Source organism: Myodes glareolus, chromosome 2 (assembly GCF_982192425.1).
Source record: "Myodes glareolus chromosome 2, mMyoGla1.1, whole genome shotgun sequence".
Taxonomy (NCBI): domain Eukaryota; kingdom Metazoa; phylum Chordata; class Mammalia; order Rodentia; family Cricetidae; genus Myodes; species Myodes glareolus.
Window position 1 is genome coordinate 74,975,733 of NC_142027.1, and position 15,428 is coordinate 74,991,160.

General features: G+C 46.8%; 1 long non-coding RNA gene across 1 annotated transcript; it reads left to right on the top strand.

The window, feature by feature from the left end:
* The first annotated feature begins 3,987 nt into the window (after positions 1-3,987).
* LOC146895609 (uncharacterized) lies at positions 3,988-7,709 on the top strand. Its single transcript, XR_015000550.2, has 2 exons — positions 3,988-5,443; positions 7,008-7,709. It is a non-coding gene; the product is annotated as an uncharacterized LOC146895609 (long non-coding RNA).
* Positions 7,710-15,428: the final 7,719 nt, after the last annotated feature.

Consider the following 15,428-nt stretch of genomic DNA (forward strand, 5'->3'; position numbering starts at 1 on the left):
GTTTTCATCATACTGTTGTATTAAATGGTTTTAACACCGAACATACTCATACCAGGGGAATCCAGGGGTTTTCTGTGCATGGATATGATGCCCAATTAGCAGGTAAAGATAAACAATGTGAGCGGTGAACACAGTATGGCGGCTGCCTGTAGAGATTTACTCTTGACCCAGAGCATGGGGCCTGAGGGAGCAGTATGATCTTTCCAGAGAGAACAGAAGCAATAGCAGCCGTTGCTCCATCTCTCATCTCTCTAGGCCCGCCAATCTAATATGCTAACAGAGAAGGTTTGATTTTGCAGAATCAAGAAAACCCCCCTCTCTTTTCCTGCTAACAACTATGTGACAGCATCCTTTCCTTCTGCCCCTGAGATACATTGGACACAAGGCCCTAATTCAGCTTGATTCCAGACATGCCTTGGACCCCAGAAGGCTCATGATAGGCATGAGGGTGATGTCTGGGTGTCTTTTTTCCTGTCCCCCAAAGGCAGAGAGCTGGTCTTTAACTTAAATTTAGAGGAGAGTGACACGGGATGCCCCGTGGGGTGTGAGGCGCTTTCTGCACAGCCTGCCTTTCAACTGCAAGGACCTCTTTACTTCCCTGGCTTTTCATCACGTCCGTGACATTTCTTTGGCACTCACTCAGCTGAAGAGCAGCCATGGAATGAGTCAGTTCCATTTAATAATATATACCTATGAATTTTAATTGAAGTACAAATGCTGAATTATTTCACATAAGACAGCCACAGGGAACAACTCCCTCACTGACGTCAAGGAGGGAGTAATGGGGCCACCTCAGCAGCTCCTCACGCCAAAGCTTTAGGCAGTCTGAGAAGGCTGACAGCTCTGTAGCTGGAAAGTGGGGAGAAAGGTGGAACTGATCCCACATCCCCAACGCTTGTGGGGGGGGGGGGCAAACAGGAGCCAATTGGAAAAAATTCCAAACCAGGAGGCCGTGGTTCTCCTCCACCTGCTGTCAGGAAGCCTGTGATACAAGGCGACCTCGTGACATGGTCCCAGCAGCCCACCCGCAACTCTCTTTGACTCCCGAATAATTTGATATTTTTGATCTGAGGCACAGGGCCTGTTGTGTTTTGTTATCTGGCGGGTATCTCCAGGCGCATCGAGACAAGTCGCACCAACCCCCTTTGAGCTCATTGTTGGGCTGGAGCTGCGGAGTTGGGCTGTCGGAGTAGGCACTCTGACAACATGGCCAGGCCTCGTTGCAAATCACAGCGCGTTCTGTGCCCCCCACTGCCCCGACCTCTGAGACCAGTGCAATGACAAGATGAACAATCTGATCATTGACCCCGGTCTGCTGGGCAATGAATGACAGAGGCCATGGGAAGTGTTTGCATTAGTGAATCATCTCTGGCCTCAGAAGTCTTCCTAAGAAACCATAACACAATAGGTGGAGAATTTATATTTCTGCCCTCTCTTCCAGAAACAAGGTTGGGGAGGGAGGATCGGATTGATCATTAGTCGCTGTTGAGCCTACATTTTTCTGGTCACAGTTTTTATACTTCTGGAGGAAGGAAAAACAAGGAAAAGACATATCCAGCTTTATTTTCCTCCATAGGCCAGAAACAAAAAGCATCCAGGAGCAAAGCTGGGACCCGTTCCTGCTAACTGTTCTTCTCACTTGCTTGTCTGCCCTTAATAAATAAGACTAAGCAATATTTTCATCTGAGCCTCCATTTCAACCCCAAACTGAATGTTAATCTTATTTGTACATGGAAACCCTTGCCTAGGATCCTCTTCTCCGACTCGGGTGCCTTCCCTCATGGTGGCAGTTCTCTGACGTAGGTTCTAGAAGTTCTATAGACCTTAGTTAGAGTCTTGCCCCTTCTAGGTCCATGTTTTCACCTTTGAGTTCCTCTCTGGTGGTGGGTGGGGTAGAAACAGGGACGGGGCAATAACTTCTGGCCGTGTCTCATCTTTTTCCGCTCGCTAACCATATGTCCCATTGTTTCAAAGACATAATCACAGTTGGCATTTGTACAGTATTTTATGGTCTTGAAGCACTTGGCATTCATATATACGTGCATAATTATGAGAGACATTTAATGCAATCTTTATTCTGTAAATACGGGGGAAAGGGGACGGTCTCGGGGAGGAGGGTGGCACAGAGTTCTCAGCATCAATGAGTTCAGTTCTCAGATGGTTCTGAGTGGCTAAGTAAGATGCCAGGCAAGTTCTTCAGAATGAATGGGGGCACTCAAAGTAAGGTGAAGAAAAGTCAGTGTAAGCGTATTGGCAATACAAAATAAACACTGCCGCGCAAGGGTTATGCTAGGCGTGTAGAGGAAGGCCAGACGAATTCAGAGAAGGGAGCGGTTGGGCTGGTGCAAGATTTGCAGAGGTGACAGTGGAACTGGTTGTTCAGTGCCCCTCTTGCTGTCTAGAAGCAGATGTTGTAACCCCAAGTTCTCACTGCACCACCATCCGCAAGCGACAAGTCCTGAATGTGAACAGGCCACCTTCCAGAAGTTCACATTGGAGTTGTTGTTAGGGGGTAGGGTGGAATAGGACCTTTCCTGCAGATTGCCTTAGGAAAACACTTTAATGAGCGCTGTGAAAATCCAAATAAATACCGGGGAAGGAGGAAGTTTGATTTCATTCCCTGGCGAGGGAGGTATTATTTAAGTGGGTGGAGTGGAGCCCTGGGGGAGCATGCTTCCTACCCAAGAGGAGAGGAGAAGCTACTGTCGGGAGTGGCTGAGAGAGGCCCTCACACAGTCAGAGCCCAGGGCCCAACCTGTAGTGCTTCCTCCGCCTAGGAACCCATGGAACACTCTGCCCCTGGGGCCAGTCTCCTCACACAGCCCCTTATACTGTCTGTCAGACTAGGAATAAGGAGGCCTCGCCATCCCTGAAGTATGATGTCTGAAAAGCTGAAAGCCTTTGGTAATCTTGGGGTGGGAGCTCCAGAAAGCTCAGAAAGCCACGTGTTCCTTGTTAAGGGACATCTTTCCCGGTGGCACCCAGAGAACAGCGTTGCAGAGCCCCTGGGAAACATTAGAAGAAAATTATCTTCAGCCAGAGTTAATGGGGCCAATTTGACGTATTTAAAACCAAAGGGTCAAATGGGCCATTACACAACTTGTGTCCAATCAAACCTTGTTTGTTCTCTCTACCTGTTTTTGGTCTGTTCACCTTTGTGAATGCCTTTGAAGGTCTTAGGCAATAATATTCCTTCGGTTTAGAAGAAATTACAGAGTGAGTCCCTGAGGCTCAGAAACCGACTTCAAGGCTTCTGGTCACCAGGACAACGTCTTGGTTTCTCATGAAATCCAGGGTTATTTAGCAACATTTACTAAATATATGCCCGCTCCCTCCCCCCACCCCATTTTTAAAAGTTCAGAGTCTCCGGATATGTTTTTCTTGTGAGATAATATGAAGATTAGTTAGTTGTGTTTCTTTGAAGTTAATGTTGGTAATTAAATTACAACTGTATTTCCCACCTCCCAGTGTTCATCAAAACCAGTGTCACATCTTATACACTTGGCTTCCGAGAGGTCAAGGTATATTTTATTCGGCTCTGTCTGTGTATGAAGAGCTGTCCTGCAAGCCTAGATTATGCAGATTCCCGGGAGAATGTTCTGCTTGCCTCCTTCCTTTAACAATGGCTCACTAAGCTTTCCCCAGCATGCGGGTATGGTGGCTGTGACTCACGTGTAAGAGAAAAGAAATCAGGCACAAGGACAGCACCTGCTTTAAAGTCAATTCCCAGGGAAGCACCAAGTGGTGGTGTTAAAGTTCTGACAGTTTGGAGTTTGGGGCTAAGTAGGAGGCAGGGGAATGACCCAGAGTTATTTATCCTTGGGCCTCACCCACTCCAGTAGAGAACCTGAAGGGGTGACTCCTCCCAAGATGGCAGTAGCCCTGGCTCTAAGCCGTCAGTCTGGCTGACTCTGCCCAGACATGCCCTGGTTTCCTCACAGAGCACTCCCTGCCTTCTCTGAACTTCCAGGCCGCAGGGCTGAGTGCAGGGTACAGATTTTTCCTTCCAGACATCTGGCTTCTGAGTGCAGTATTTTGTCTCTAAGGGTAATAAAAGCACATCAGATGTGCTCCCTGTACCAGGAACTTTGCTTTGAAGCACTGGTGAGCCACTTCAAAGGCTCAGGACCAGAGGGGGCCGTGTCCTGAGGACTCAGAGGTGTGCCTATCCACTGGGACGTGTTGCCCACTAAAACCCGATTGTCACATATGACTAACTGTCATGTTGAAAACTTTAAACCACTCTGTCTTCAGAGTCAGCATGGACCGTATCATTATATCTAGGATCCTGTGAAATAAAACCTTCCTGCGCGGAAAGATGGGCAAATTAAAGAGAAAGCTGCCTGACCATCTGCGCTCAGCAGAACGCTTTCCGCTGTGGAGCTGAAGCCGGTGTCTGGCTCTCTGCGGTCAGTGGGCCTTAAATCGATCAAGGCCCAAGAAACAATCATTGCTGTAACAATGCTCACTGTTTATGGACCAGCAGAGGAAAACCAGGGCAGATACTGGCTGGAAGTTCTTCTCTGAATCCACGCTCCCTAATTTCCAACATAATGAAGTTAACTAAAGGTTAGTAGGAGAACATGCACTCATACTCCGGCCTCCCTTGGTATCTCTGGCTGCTTTTGACCAGCTCTTAACAAATGGACGTTCCTACTCCTCTCTCCGTTTTAAAGTATTTATCTGTGAAGAAAAGCCTAGCAATACCTCTCTCGTGAGATACCCAGGAGGCTTATGTGAGAGTACAGATGAAAATGCCCTGAGCTTGGCAGGTGACCTCTAGAAGGCGGTGGTCATTTTACTATTGAACGCAAAGCAGCAAGGAAGGGAAGAGTGTTGGAGGAGCCCCCACTGGCACTGCGACAGTTTTGGAGATGTTGTTGATCATCGATGTAAACTTTGGAAACCTCAAATAAATTTTCATCTAACAACATGTAAAGAACTGGTACAGACGCAGGAAAAGAGAAACTCGTTGCATAAAATTGAAAGGCATTCTAACCACAAACTAGATGCCTATCCCCTGTGTAGAAAGAAGAACGCCTGACTTCCCCAAAGACCTTTTGACTCTTTAGATTCATGCAGACATGGCATGTCAGCTTTTATCGCTCTTCTCAGCCACACGCATCATGAAAGGCACGGCACCTTCTGCCCACCTCACCTACTGGTCTTCCACTATGAAATCTGCCTGGAAAACATGGACCCACTGGTCAGCAGCAGAGGGCACTATCAGCATATTTTGCACAGCGGGGCTGGAAAGGCGATGCCTCTGCCTCCATATGTTCACTTGGGCATTCCCGTCATCAAGACTTGATTTAACATCCATTGTGGGTTTTCAGTTAGGAAGGATGTTAAATAAACTAAGACGCAGCACTTCCAGACCAAGAGAGAGATGACCGTGCACAAGATAAGGTGATATGCTGGTACCTGCCTGAATACAAAGAAGGTATTTGAGAGGTATTTGGTTGGGAAGTATTTGAGAGCAAGGTTCAGGGTGGACTCGTAGAGGATATAGGGAAACCTTGCAAGGCAGTTAACCTACAGCGTATCGTCATAGGGTGTAGGGTATCTAAAATGAAAGGCATTGCAGGTAAAATAAACAAAACAAGTGAAATCAAAGAGTCTTGCATTGTGAAGAACATGACCTCCACCATTCATAGTCACCATCGTGGCTTACAAGGGTGGCGGCTTTCACAGCCATGATGTCACTTGGCTCTCCCTGCAATCCTGTGACTTCAGCTTTGAAGGGATTATATTAACCTGACTAATGAGAAATTGAGCCTCCTGGAGGGAAAGTGACTTGCTTAAAGTCATCCAAGCGATTACAGGTAGGGTTGGAGTCAAAGCTAGAAGGTATCGTGAATTGGACCAAAGATTGTTGTGGCGCACACAGTCTTATAAATTAGGGTTTGGGATGGCGCGTAAACAGGACGTGTTTCAGCTGTGGTCTGGGTCTTGTGGTATTGACCACATTAGAGTGAGATACTGAGGCTTTATCACAGGAAGATTCTGAGATTTGGGGAAGCCGGACGATGGGTACTTTTATCCTCAGTTGTCATACTAGCAAAATTTGCATTTGTGGTATTGTAGGGAAAGACAGGTCTTACGGAGATCAAGGAGGAATCCCTTACAGTGATTCAGGCTGGGAGTAGGGAGCCTGGGACTGGTCTGCCCCACTGTGAAGGAATTTTGCCATTGTGGTTATCTATGATTGATGGCACATGGAAATAGCAGAGCAGACAAACTTCTTTTAATAATTGGTTTTAGGGTCATCATGAGCACCCTCCACTCCCATGCCATTGGCTACCTTCATCTGAGTCCATGCCTGCTGATCCCAACACACATCTTTGTGGGCATCAAATAGCCTGGATTAGGCTGCAGCCGAGAGACTAGGGAATCAAGGACAAAAGGGAAACATTTAAAAGAAAGAAAAATGACTTAGAGACTGGCAGAGTCATCCAGGAGAAAAGGACAAAACAGGACAAGAGTCTGAGATGCAGAGGCAAGGAGAACATTCATGCCATCCTTGTAAACAGGGCATCAATGGAAGGCTTCATTGGCTTTAGGGCAGTGGTTCCCAACTTCCCTAATGCAGCAGCCTCTTAATACAGCTCATGTTAAAATTGTTTGCATTGCTACTTTATAATAGTAATCTTGTTACTATTATGAATTGTAATGTAAATATCTGTAGTTTTCAATGATCTTAGGTGACTGCCCCCCCCCAAGGGGGGGTCATGACCCACAGGTTGAGAACTGCTGTTTTAACAGACTGTGACCTTGCTGGGCATGTGAGTATCCATGTGGCAGCCGAGCACTTGACTGAAAAGTTTTGTCACAAATACAGTTTCCGCTCTGAATCTTGATGTCATTCTCTTCCCTTTTTAACCTCGCCTGATACCTTTATATGGGATCTTTGATACACACTTTTATGTAAATAAAGCGAAGGTCATGGTGACCTCTTCAAGTTGTTTGTGTTGGTCGCTCACTTCTCCCTTAAAATGTTTCCACAGATGTCCAAACACATCAAATATTTTCCTGGTGTAAAGAACTCTGTATATCGAAGCCTCTGTCTGCTTTACCAAGCCTTCCTGCTGTCTACATACGTCCCTTTGTTCTCGGTTGCCTAGCATCTCCATTTTCATCGATGAGCTGTTTATAGTCTGCTCTGTTCTCTTACAAGGGAGGCCAACCTTTGGGCTTCTTCCGGCCATACTGAACAAAGAACAGTTGTCTTGGGCCACCCATAGACTCTGGAACATTCTCATCCTTCCACCACTCCTGCTTCCACAGTAGGGAGGTGTTAAAAATGGCACAGTCCGGAGGGAATATGGACAGCTGCTTTACTCTGGGATATCATTTTCCTCTAGGAAGCTGTCCTAGGTGGTTTTGTGTGTCAACTTGACATAAGCTAGAGTCATCAGAGAAGAAGGAGCCTCAGTTAAGAAAATGCCATCGTGAGACCCTGCTGTAAGGCATTTTATCAACTAGTGATTCATGGAATACTGCCTGGCCCATGGTGGGGGATGCCATCCCTGGGCTAGTGGTGCTGGATTCTGTAAGAAAGCAGACTGATCAAGCCAGGGGAGCACCCCTCCATGGCCTCTGCATCAAATCCTGCTTCCAGGATCCTCCCCTGTTTGAATTCCTGTCCTGACTTTCTTCAGTAACGAACAGTGGTGAGAAGTGTAATAAACCCTTTCCTCTCCATCTTGCTTTTTGGTCATGGAGTTTTGTTACAGCAATAGAAACCCTAGCTAAGACAGAAACCTTCTGATATTGCCTATACTCTTATGTTGACTTCAGATCCTCTTCTGAACAGGCTGTCCTGTTCTACCCTACTCCCATCCATGACTTTCTTATACCCACAATTCCCAAGTCTGTGCCCACCTCTGCCCTTTAAGACATTACTTGTGAGCTACCACCACTCTCAGCACCTGGTGCCAGGCAACCAACATGTCTTTTCTGAAAGTAGCCCACTAATGTGGCTTCTTTGCCTCTGCTCTTGTCTCTGTTCAGTATGTTCTTGGCACAGAAATGGGCAATACTTAAAAACAAAGCTACACAAATCAAATCATGTTACTCTACAAAATCATTCACTATTTTCCCCACTCCACGGCCATGTTATTATAATTTCCCAAGGCACTGGAGCCAGCAGCCTCTCTGCTCTGTTTCCAATACCCTCTGCCCTCTATTCAGTGGTGCTGGTCGCCTTACTGTTCATTGTATTGGCTGGTATTCTCCTGCCTCGGGGTCTTTGCATTGACTTACTTACACCTGGACTATTCTTACAGGTAGCCATGTATCCTATCTGTGGCAAGTGGGAATCCCAGTCTACCTTCATGTCTAGTCAATCCCAGTCTAACTATCCATGATATCTCTTTACATTTGAACATCTGTGGTCATCAACACCACAGTATTTCTCTGTTTAACATGCTTGCACTTTTATTATTAAACTTTTGACTTACAATTCACCTAATTCACTTTGTTATCTGACTGCATCCTACCATGAAAGTTTTTAGGAATCTTTGCAGAGTGTAAAAAGGTGCACAACATAGAGGATAAACGGAAGTGCTCACTGAATGAATGCACGAACTCACACATGCAGGATTAAAAGAGGAAATGAATGAGCAGTGTGAGGGGCAATTGGCCGAGAGCTACCACTTTAACTTGGTCACTTAGGACTTGAGAGGCAATGAGAAAACCACACTCTAATTCGAGTTCTGACTTTGTCCAACTCTAAAGCACAGACATCAAGCTCAATGCTCCGAGGAGATGTCTCCGAGTCTACGAGGTGATGGCAGGCACCTCAATGGAGTCCAAACGCCAGAGGCCTTAACACAGGGAAGTGAGGCATTGCGCAAGCTACATCTGAGCAGAGGATATGCATGGAAGCAGGGGAATGCCCCATGTGGAGAAATACAGATAAGGCAGGTGACAGCTAAGCTGGCACACGCATTTCACAACAGAGCAGGAATCGAGTCACTGCCCAGGGCTAAGCTAGCCCAAGAGCCTGGAAAATGGTACAGAGGTAGGCACTCACCTCTGATGTGAAAGTCCTGTACGGATGCATCTTATGACCAGGGAACTCCCTGGACATCTTTCCTAATACCAGCCCAGGGGTCCCCGAAGTAGGTGGCTTCCCAAATTAGTCACGAGGATGGGAGCTTTAAAGAAAACAAAGGAAAGGTTCCAGTTGGTCCCTTTGGGAACAAATAATATCTGTCCAGAAAAGGGGAGTTCCTCATCATGTCTATGAATTTCTGTCCACTGCCATTCTATCTCCAGGGAGACGTATGTGTCCTCCACCCTCTCAGATATGGAGAAAGGGCACGAAGAGATGAATCCATACATTTCAAGGAGATGCTTTCAGTGCTGAGGCTGCCGCACCCCAGGCTCGAAGAACCAGACCGGTTAATCCACTTCTCCTGTCTAATTCCCCAGAGATACAAAAGAGCCTATAAGGTCAGCTCCTTACTCTTCAGTAACCGACCCACATGGGGCTGTGTTATCACAAGAATCTCCTCGCTATGCGCTTCAAGTGAACTGTGCTGTTGCCGCCGTGTTTGGTAACACCGCAGAGGGCAACTGTTGCAAGTGTAACTGTTGCTGTTGAAATATCCTCTGGGAAGTTCCCCCTGTGTGTGCATGCATTGACTGTGTGTGTGTGGTGTATGTGGTGTATTGTGTGCGTGTGTATGTGTATGATGTATGTGTGGTGTGTGGTGGTAGTGTGTGTGTGGTATACGTGGTATATTGTGTGCATGTATATGTGTGTGGTATATGTAGGTATGTGGTGTGTGTGTGTATGTTTTATATCTGTGTGTGTGTGTTTACCATTCTCCTCATTCTTCACAGACCTTCACCGGGGACTTTGTTTTCACCTTAGGGAAGGAGGAGCCAAGCTCTTGCTTCGTGGCAGATACTTGCAGCTCCAGCTCCATTTGCTGAACCTCTATGAACCTCCCTCTTTGTCCAAGGTTTTTCTGTTGTTCTGTAGCATGCCCCTGCAGAGTGTGCTCCTGTAGCCCACTTTGACAGGCCATGGTAGTAGGACCCTGAGGCGGTCTTCCTATATCCAGATTCAGCCTTTACGAAGCCATAAATAAAGGTGGACAACACTTTAGGGATGAACAAGCCCCCTAACTCCACATGTTTATTGCTCCCTGTCTTCCAAAGAGGTACTGCCCGCAGTGTCTGATCACCAATACATTCTACCCACTCAAGACATGTGAAAGCAGGGTCCACAATCCCTCCATGCTTGCCCCCATATATTCAGTCTGGATTGTGGCAAGGCCCTAGGAGTTCTAGAAAAGAAATTGTGGTGGTTGAAGCCGCAAAGGGTGGGACAGCACCCGAGTGGAAGTGAGAGAACCAGAAATTCATGGAGCAGACCGGTATTACTTAGCCAGTGGGTCAACGTGGTCCAGGTATAGGATTGTGGAATAACAGTTCCGGCCTTCAAGCATTTCCTTAGCAGCATATGTAAAGCTGCAGTGTGTCTTGTTATCCAGAGCTCATGCAAGGTCTCTGGGCTTTGGCCAAGGGCTGTTGCTGCTTGCTATTCCGGAGGGGAAAAAGAGACAGGGATGAGCAGACTTTGTGTCAGCCAAGTGTCCCAGCAAAGAATTCCACCCAAGTCTACACAGGCGCTGACACCCGAGGGCCATTGCCATGCAGATAAGCTGTCTCGCGTAATTGGGTTGACATCACTGAGCCACCTTAGAGGATTTGAATGCCTTCCATGACTCCTGTCACCTATCATCTGATAGCAACCCCCCAGGTTTGCTGGTGAGTGATTGATTATGCAAAACAAATGAAGGTCATGGTTCTTCCACAGGGAAGCTTTCTCTGAAGTTATGGCCCAGCTTTCCAAGCCAAAGCTAAGAGCTGAGGCCCCAGTTACCTACAAATGGGTATAGGAAACCGAAGATCCATAACACTGAAAACCCATGAGAGTAGAAGGCACTTGACAAGCTACCCCGTGTAAGACTTCATCCATCAAGATGAGTCTCTGAGCTCCCAAGAGAGTGGAGAGGTGCTGTGTTCCTAAAGGAGTATCTCAGTCTCCCTTGCTCTCCATCTATCAGCCTGCAATGTGCCCACCTCCCCAGCTTCTGTCTCTGTGAGTCTGCCTACTCCTCGCCTTCCTCCAGCTCTCATTTTCGATAATGTTGCTGCCAGGAAGTCTTGCTTCCCTTATCCTACGCCGAAGTGCCCTTTAGCACCCTTCTGCTGCCTCTGAACTTCACCCAGGAGCATTCCTGATGCTGATGTTGTGTTCACTCAGCCGCCCTCCTTTGGCTGTAGGCTACACTAGGATGCGGGACGGGCTCTGCTAGGCTTTTACAATAGGCTTACAGGGCCCAGTTGGACAAGGACATTCAAAACGTGTCTATTACCAAATGTGGAGAAAGCGTTCACACACTGCCATTGTCACATGATTAGAAAGAAGGCGAGTTTGCAAGCTTAGAGGAAACGGCATCTGCATTCCCATTTTACAGATGTGGGGAACAGGCTTAGAGAGAAAAGGAAGCAATAGCTACATTTCTGGGGCATACTTGGCTCGTTCACTCTGCTTCATGCTTTCAAGTCTATTTTCGTCCTTATTCTTGTATGAGCTTTGTGATTCCATCAGCTTTTAAAGGACATCATTTTGAGTTTCGCCTTCGACGACATTCATGCGTCTCAAAATATAGCTCTTTGCCTTGGACAAAGGCATTGAGTCATTTGACCAGCAGTACAGTCCCAACCTGGAACTGTTCCATCCCAATGCAACCCTTTGGAGACATGCTCTCCCTGCTTGATGACGGTCACTGGATGGCTCTTCATCCCTATAGCGTACATAGCCACAGTTTTAACAAACGGTGGATCAAGGCTCAGAGAGTTTAAGCAACTTGCTCCTGGTAGGCCGCTAATAGACGGTTCGATTTCATCTTTGAACCCAGCACTTTGGACTCCTTGCGAAGTTGGAAAGTGTGGGGGCAGAGCCAAGGAAAAGAGCTGTCACGTTCCCCAGGCTGCCTTTCAGAGAGGGCTCTGTCTCTTCGGGGCTCTGTTAGAGGCAGGCAAACCACCTCATTACCAACAGCAGTATCTGATCCTGTTCCGCCTCTGCTCACTGGTAGGTGCTGAGGGAAGACGCCGTTCCACCGCAGTGGAACAATCTGAGAGTCATTTCTATCTGCAGGCTGCACCATAGACTGCGGTGTAAGGGCTTGGTCTTTTTCCAGGTCCTTTCCTTCTCTGTAAGACAAGAGGGTACTGAGAAGAGGTCACTGGGAAACATTCTGTCTCTCAATTCAGCAGCTTCCCCACTAAAGCCTGGGGGCCCTTTGCCAGACGGGTGAGTCTGCAGGTGAGCCTTGCTTGCACAAGGTGGGTGCCGCTGCTAATTGGGTTGATGTAATTAACTGTCGTGGTTGTTCACCCGGGAAGCCAGCCATGGTCTCAGCATGAGCAACCTTGCTGGGCCAGCCCGCGGCAGCGAGCACAAACATTTTTCGAGCTCCAAAAGCAAACAGGTTTAGAAGCAACTTCAAAGTGAAGAGCAGGCTCCCGCTGGGAGAAGGCCATTTCCCTAGGGGGATGGGGAGTGTTGGCTGTTCCGGGCCAGGAAGGAGAGCGAAATCATCATTTTATCTTCATTCTGCTTTTAATCAGGTGTCAGGATATGGGTGCCATTTCTGTCTAATGATAATCTCCTCTTCTCAAAAAGACATGTTAGAGGCTGGGGGAAGATATGTGAGTTGTGATCTGCCCCAACAGATCGAGAGAACAGGGACAGGCTTCCTACCTCTACAGTAGGTCCTGGGATAGCCTCTTCTCCCGTCATCTCTTAGACCATAGCATAGGAAAGGATAATTCCTGGGGGCAGACCCCGTGTTTAGATTTTTGCTGCAAAATGTCATCCCTCCATGCCAGCCAAAATGGTGGCGCTCTTTGTGGTGGCTTCTTCAGCTCAGTAGCCTAGATACCACGATGCAGTCTTTGCATCCAGCAGTCTCTATAATTCACTCCCACGTGAAACAAAAGAAGGAGCGGAGAAAGAAGTGTCAACGGGCTAATGACTAGGGGAGGGATTTCAGAGGAGCATTTACCTTCTGTGTGAATGCCATCTTACGTGTCCATAGCGGAAGAAATGAATCCTAACTTTTACAGGGTTCTAGAGAAGATTGTGGAGGTCAAGAGGCACAGAGAACACTTGAAAGGCAGGAACTGTGATCCTTTCTGAGCCTTTCCATCTCCACTGTCATCGTTACTCAGCAAACTTGAACTAATACTCTATAGGTATTTTTGCCAGTTACGTGCATGGGCCACTCCCCACCTAATTTTTTTTTCTTTTCTGCCAACCCACAGTACAGCACAATTCAATCCAATACAAGGAATATTCCCATCAGTGCCAAATCCTTGTTTCTGAATGGCACATGTGTTCCAAAAATTCTTCTTTTCCTTCCTGAGAAGACTTGCATGTCAATAGAAGGCAGAAGCCATATCTCCATGGGCTTAGAGTCCACAGAGCAGAGCCCAGGACGGGGTGGGACGGTGTTGTTGCTGTTGTTGTTGTTGTCTATATAATGATGCTCTGGTCCAATTGAAGCAATGTTCTTTCCTAGATTGAAGGCAGGATATGGTATATACACTAAACATCAGCTATGCAAACATAAAGCCTATAAATCATCTGCATTCCCCACACGCTAGACTTCCCAGTCGGAAGATGTATGTAGGTACTAAAGATGGGGTCTGTTCCTGGGAACCAAAGCAATTTTTATCTCCTTCTTCTTTAAGAAAATTTTCCTGCTCTGGTGCCTGGGCATCACAGGAAAAGATTTGGCCCATGGGTAATTTGAGTTCAATCATACGGTGTGACATAAGTTGAATGTTGAAATTACCTTTCCCCCACAACTGTCTATTAGCGCAGGCATAGTGGAGGCTGCGATTGTCCTTCCCCTGTTCCCGGATTAGGGTGAGTGCAGATCCCTCACGACGGCAGTTAGTGCTGACTTGTCTTGTGCCTTTCGTGGACCTCAGCAATCTAAGAGCACAGCAATAATGGGCTTGACCATGGACCAGGCAAAGAACTGACTTCAAAAGCAGTCCTTCGTTTACTGGAATCCTGGCCACATACTTGGAGTTAAGTTTATACGGTGTCTCTGATCACTGGGTAAATACTAACTTTGCTTTACAACAACACTTAGAATATATGGATAAGCTTTCATCTAAAGGCATTGAGCTTATATTAGCATTGGCTCTGAATGCTATTGCTTTCTTTAAAGACAGAAATGAAGGCCTGGGAGAAACTTGAAGAACCAGAAAATTGGAAGTGAGTGACTAGACACTCACTCTGCAATCTGTGAAAACTGCAAGATAAGAATTACTGAATCTGTCCGCTCCTGAAAGACTCCTCCAGGCATCTTAGCAATCCATTTGTCCTATATAAAATGAAGTCAAGGCTCTCTTTCAAGATGTGAATGATACATTAAAAATGAAAGGAAAATTCCAAGTAATAAACAGAATTCTTTCCTACATGTTAGAATTATGAATGAACTTATTGTTCAGTATTTTCCCTTCCTGATTTTATGTTTTAACACTCAAATATTTATTGATTTTATACTAAAGATATATGCATTAAAACACACCCTTCTGTATGCTGCAGTGTATGAAACTTTAGGTAGCTGTAGACCACCATGCCAGCCTCTTATGACTCTTAGGTTACTATTCAATCTCTGAACTACTCCATAAATTCTTCGGTTTTTGCCTCAGCCTTTTCCTGGAAGGGCAGCTCTGCCTCAGAGATGTGAGGGCTAATGGGCGTTCCCGAGCCATTTTGTCCTCTCAGGCCATTTGAAGAACATGTGGTCTAACACCGAGTAGAGCTACTGTGCAGTTGCAGTCATGATGTAAATGCTTTCATGTTCTCAAAGTCCAGGTCTGGCTGAGTGAGGAGAACGGGTGGGTGAGAGGCCAGGGGTGGAGAATAGAGTTCTGAGTCATGAAATTCTCACCAGATGTCAACTGGAAGAATTCTTCCCACCCAGTAGCCTCAGGCAAAATCTCTTGGCCACTGTTACCCCATCTGTGGCCCTTCATTCTGACCAATCGTCCCCTCTGGCACCTTATAAGGGAAAGCTAATTAGAAAACTCACCTTGCAAGAATGCTACAGAGGGACCTTTCACACGGAGTGGAACCACAGAACCCAGAGGCACTGTGACTCAGGGGTGGAGCTGTCTCCCAACCCAGGCTGCATATCCCTCCCTCTCCAACTCAACAAGAGGCTGACCTACATGGCAAAGGCAAATTCACACAGGGCCGCCAGAAGGATAGCCCAAGTTAGGAGCAGGCTTCACAGTGTTCTAGAAAACACACATTATACCCATGGAGTTAAGGAGAACAATGACGAGGGGCAAACAGATCACGTGCCATGTATTTTTGT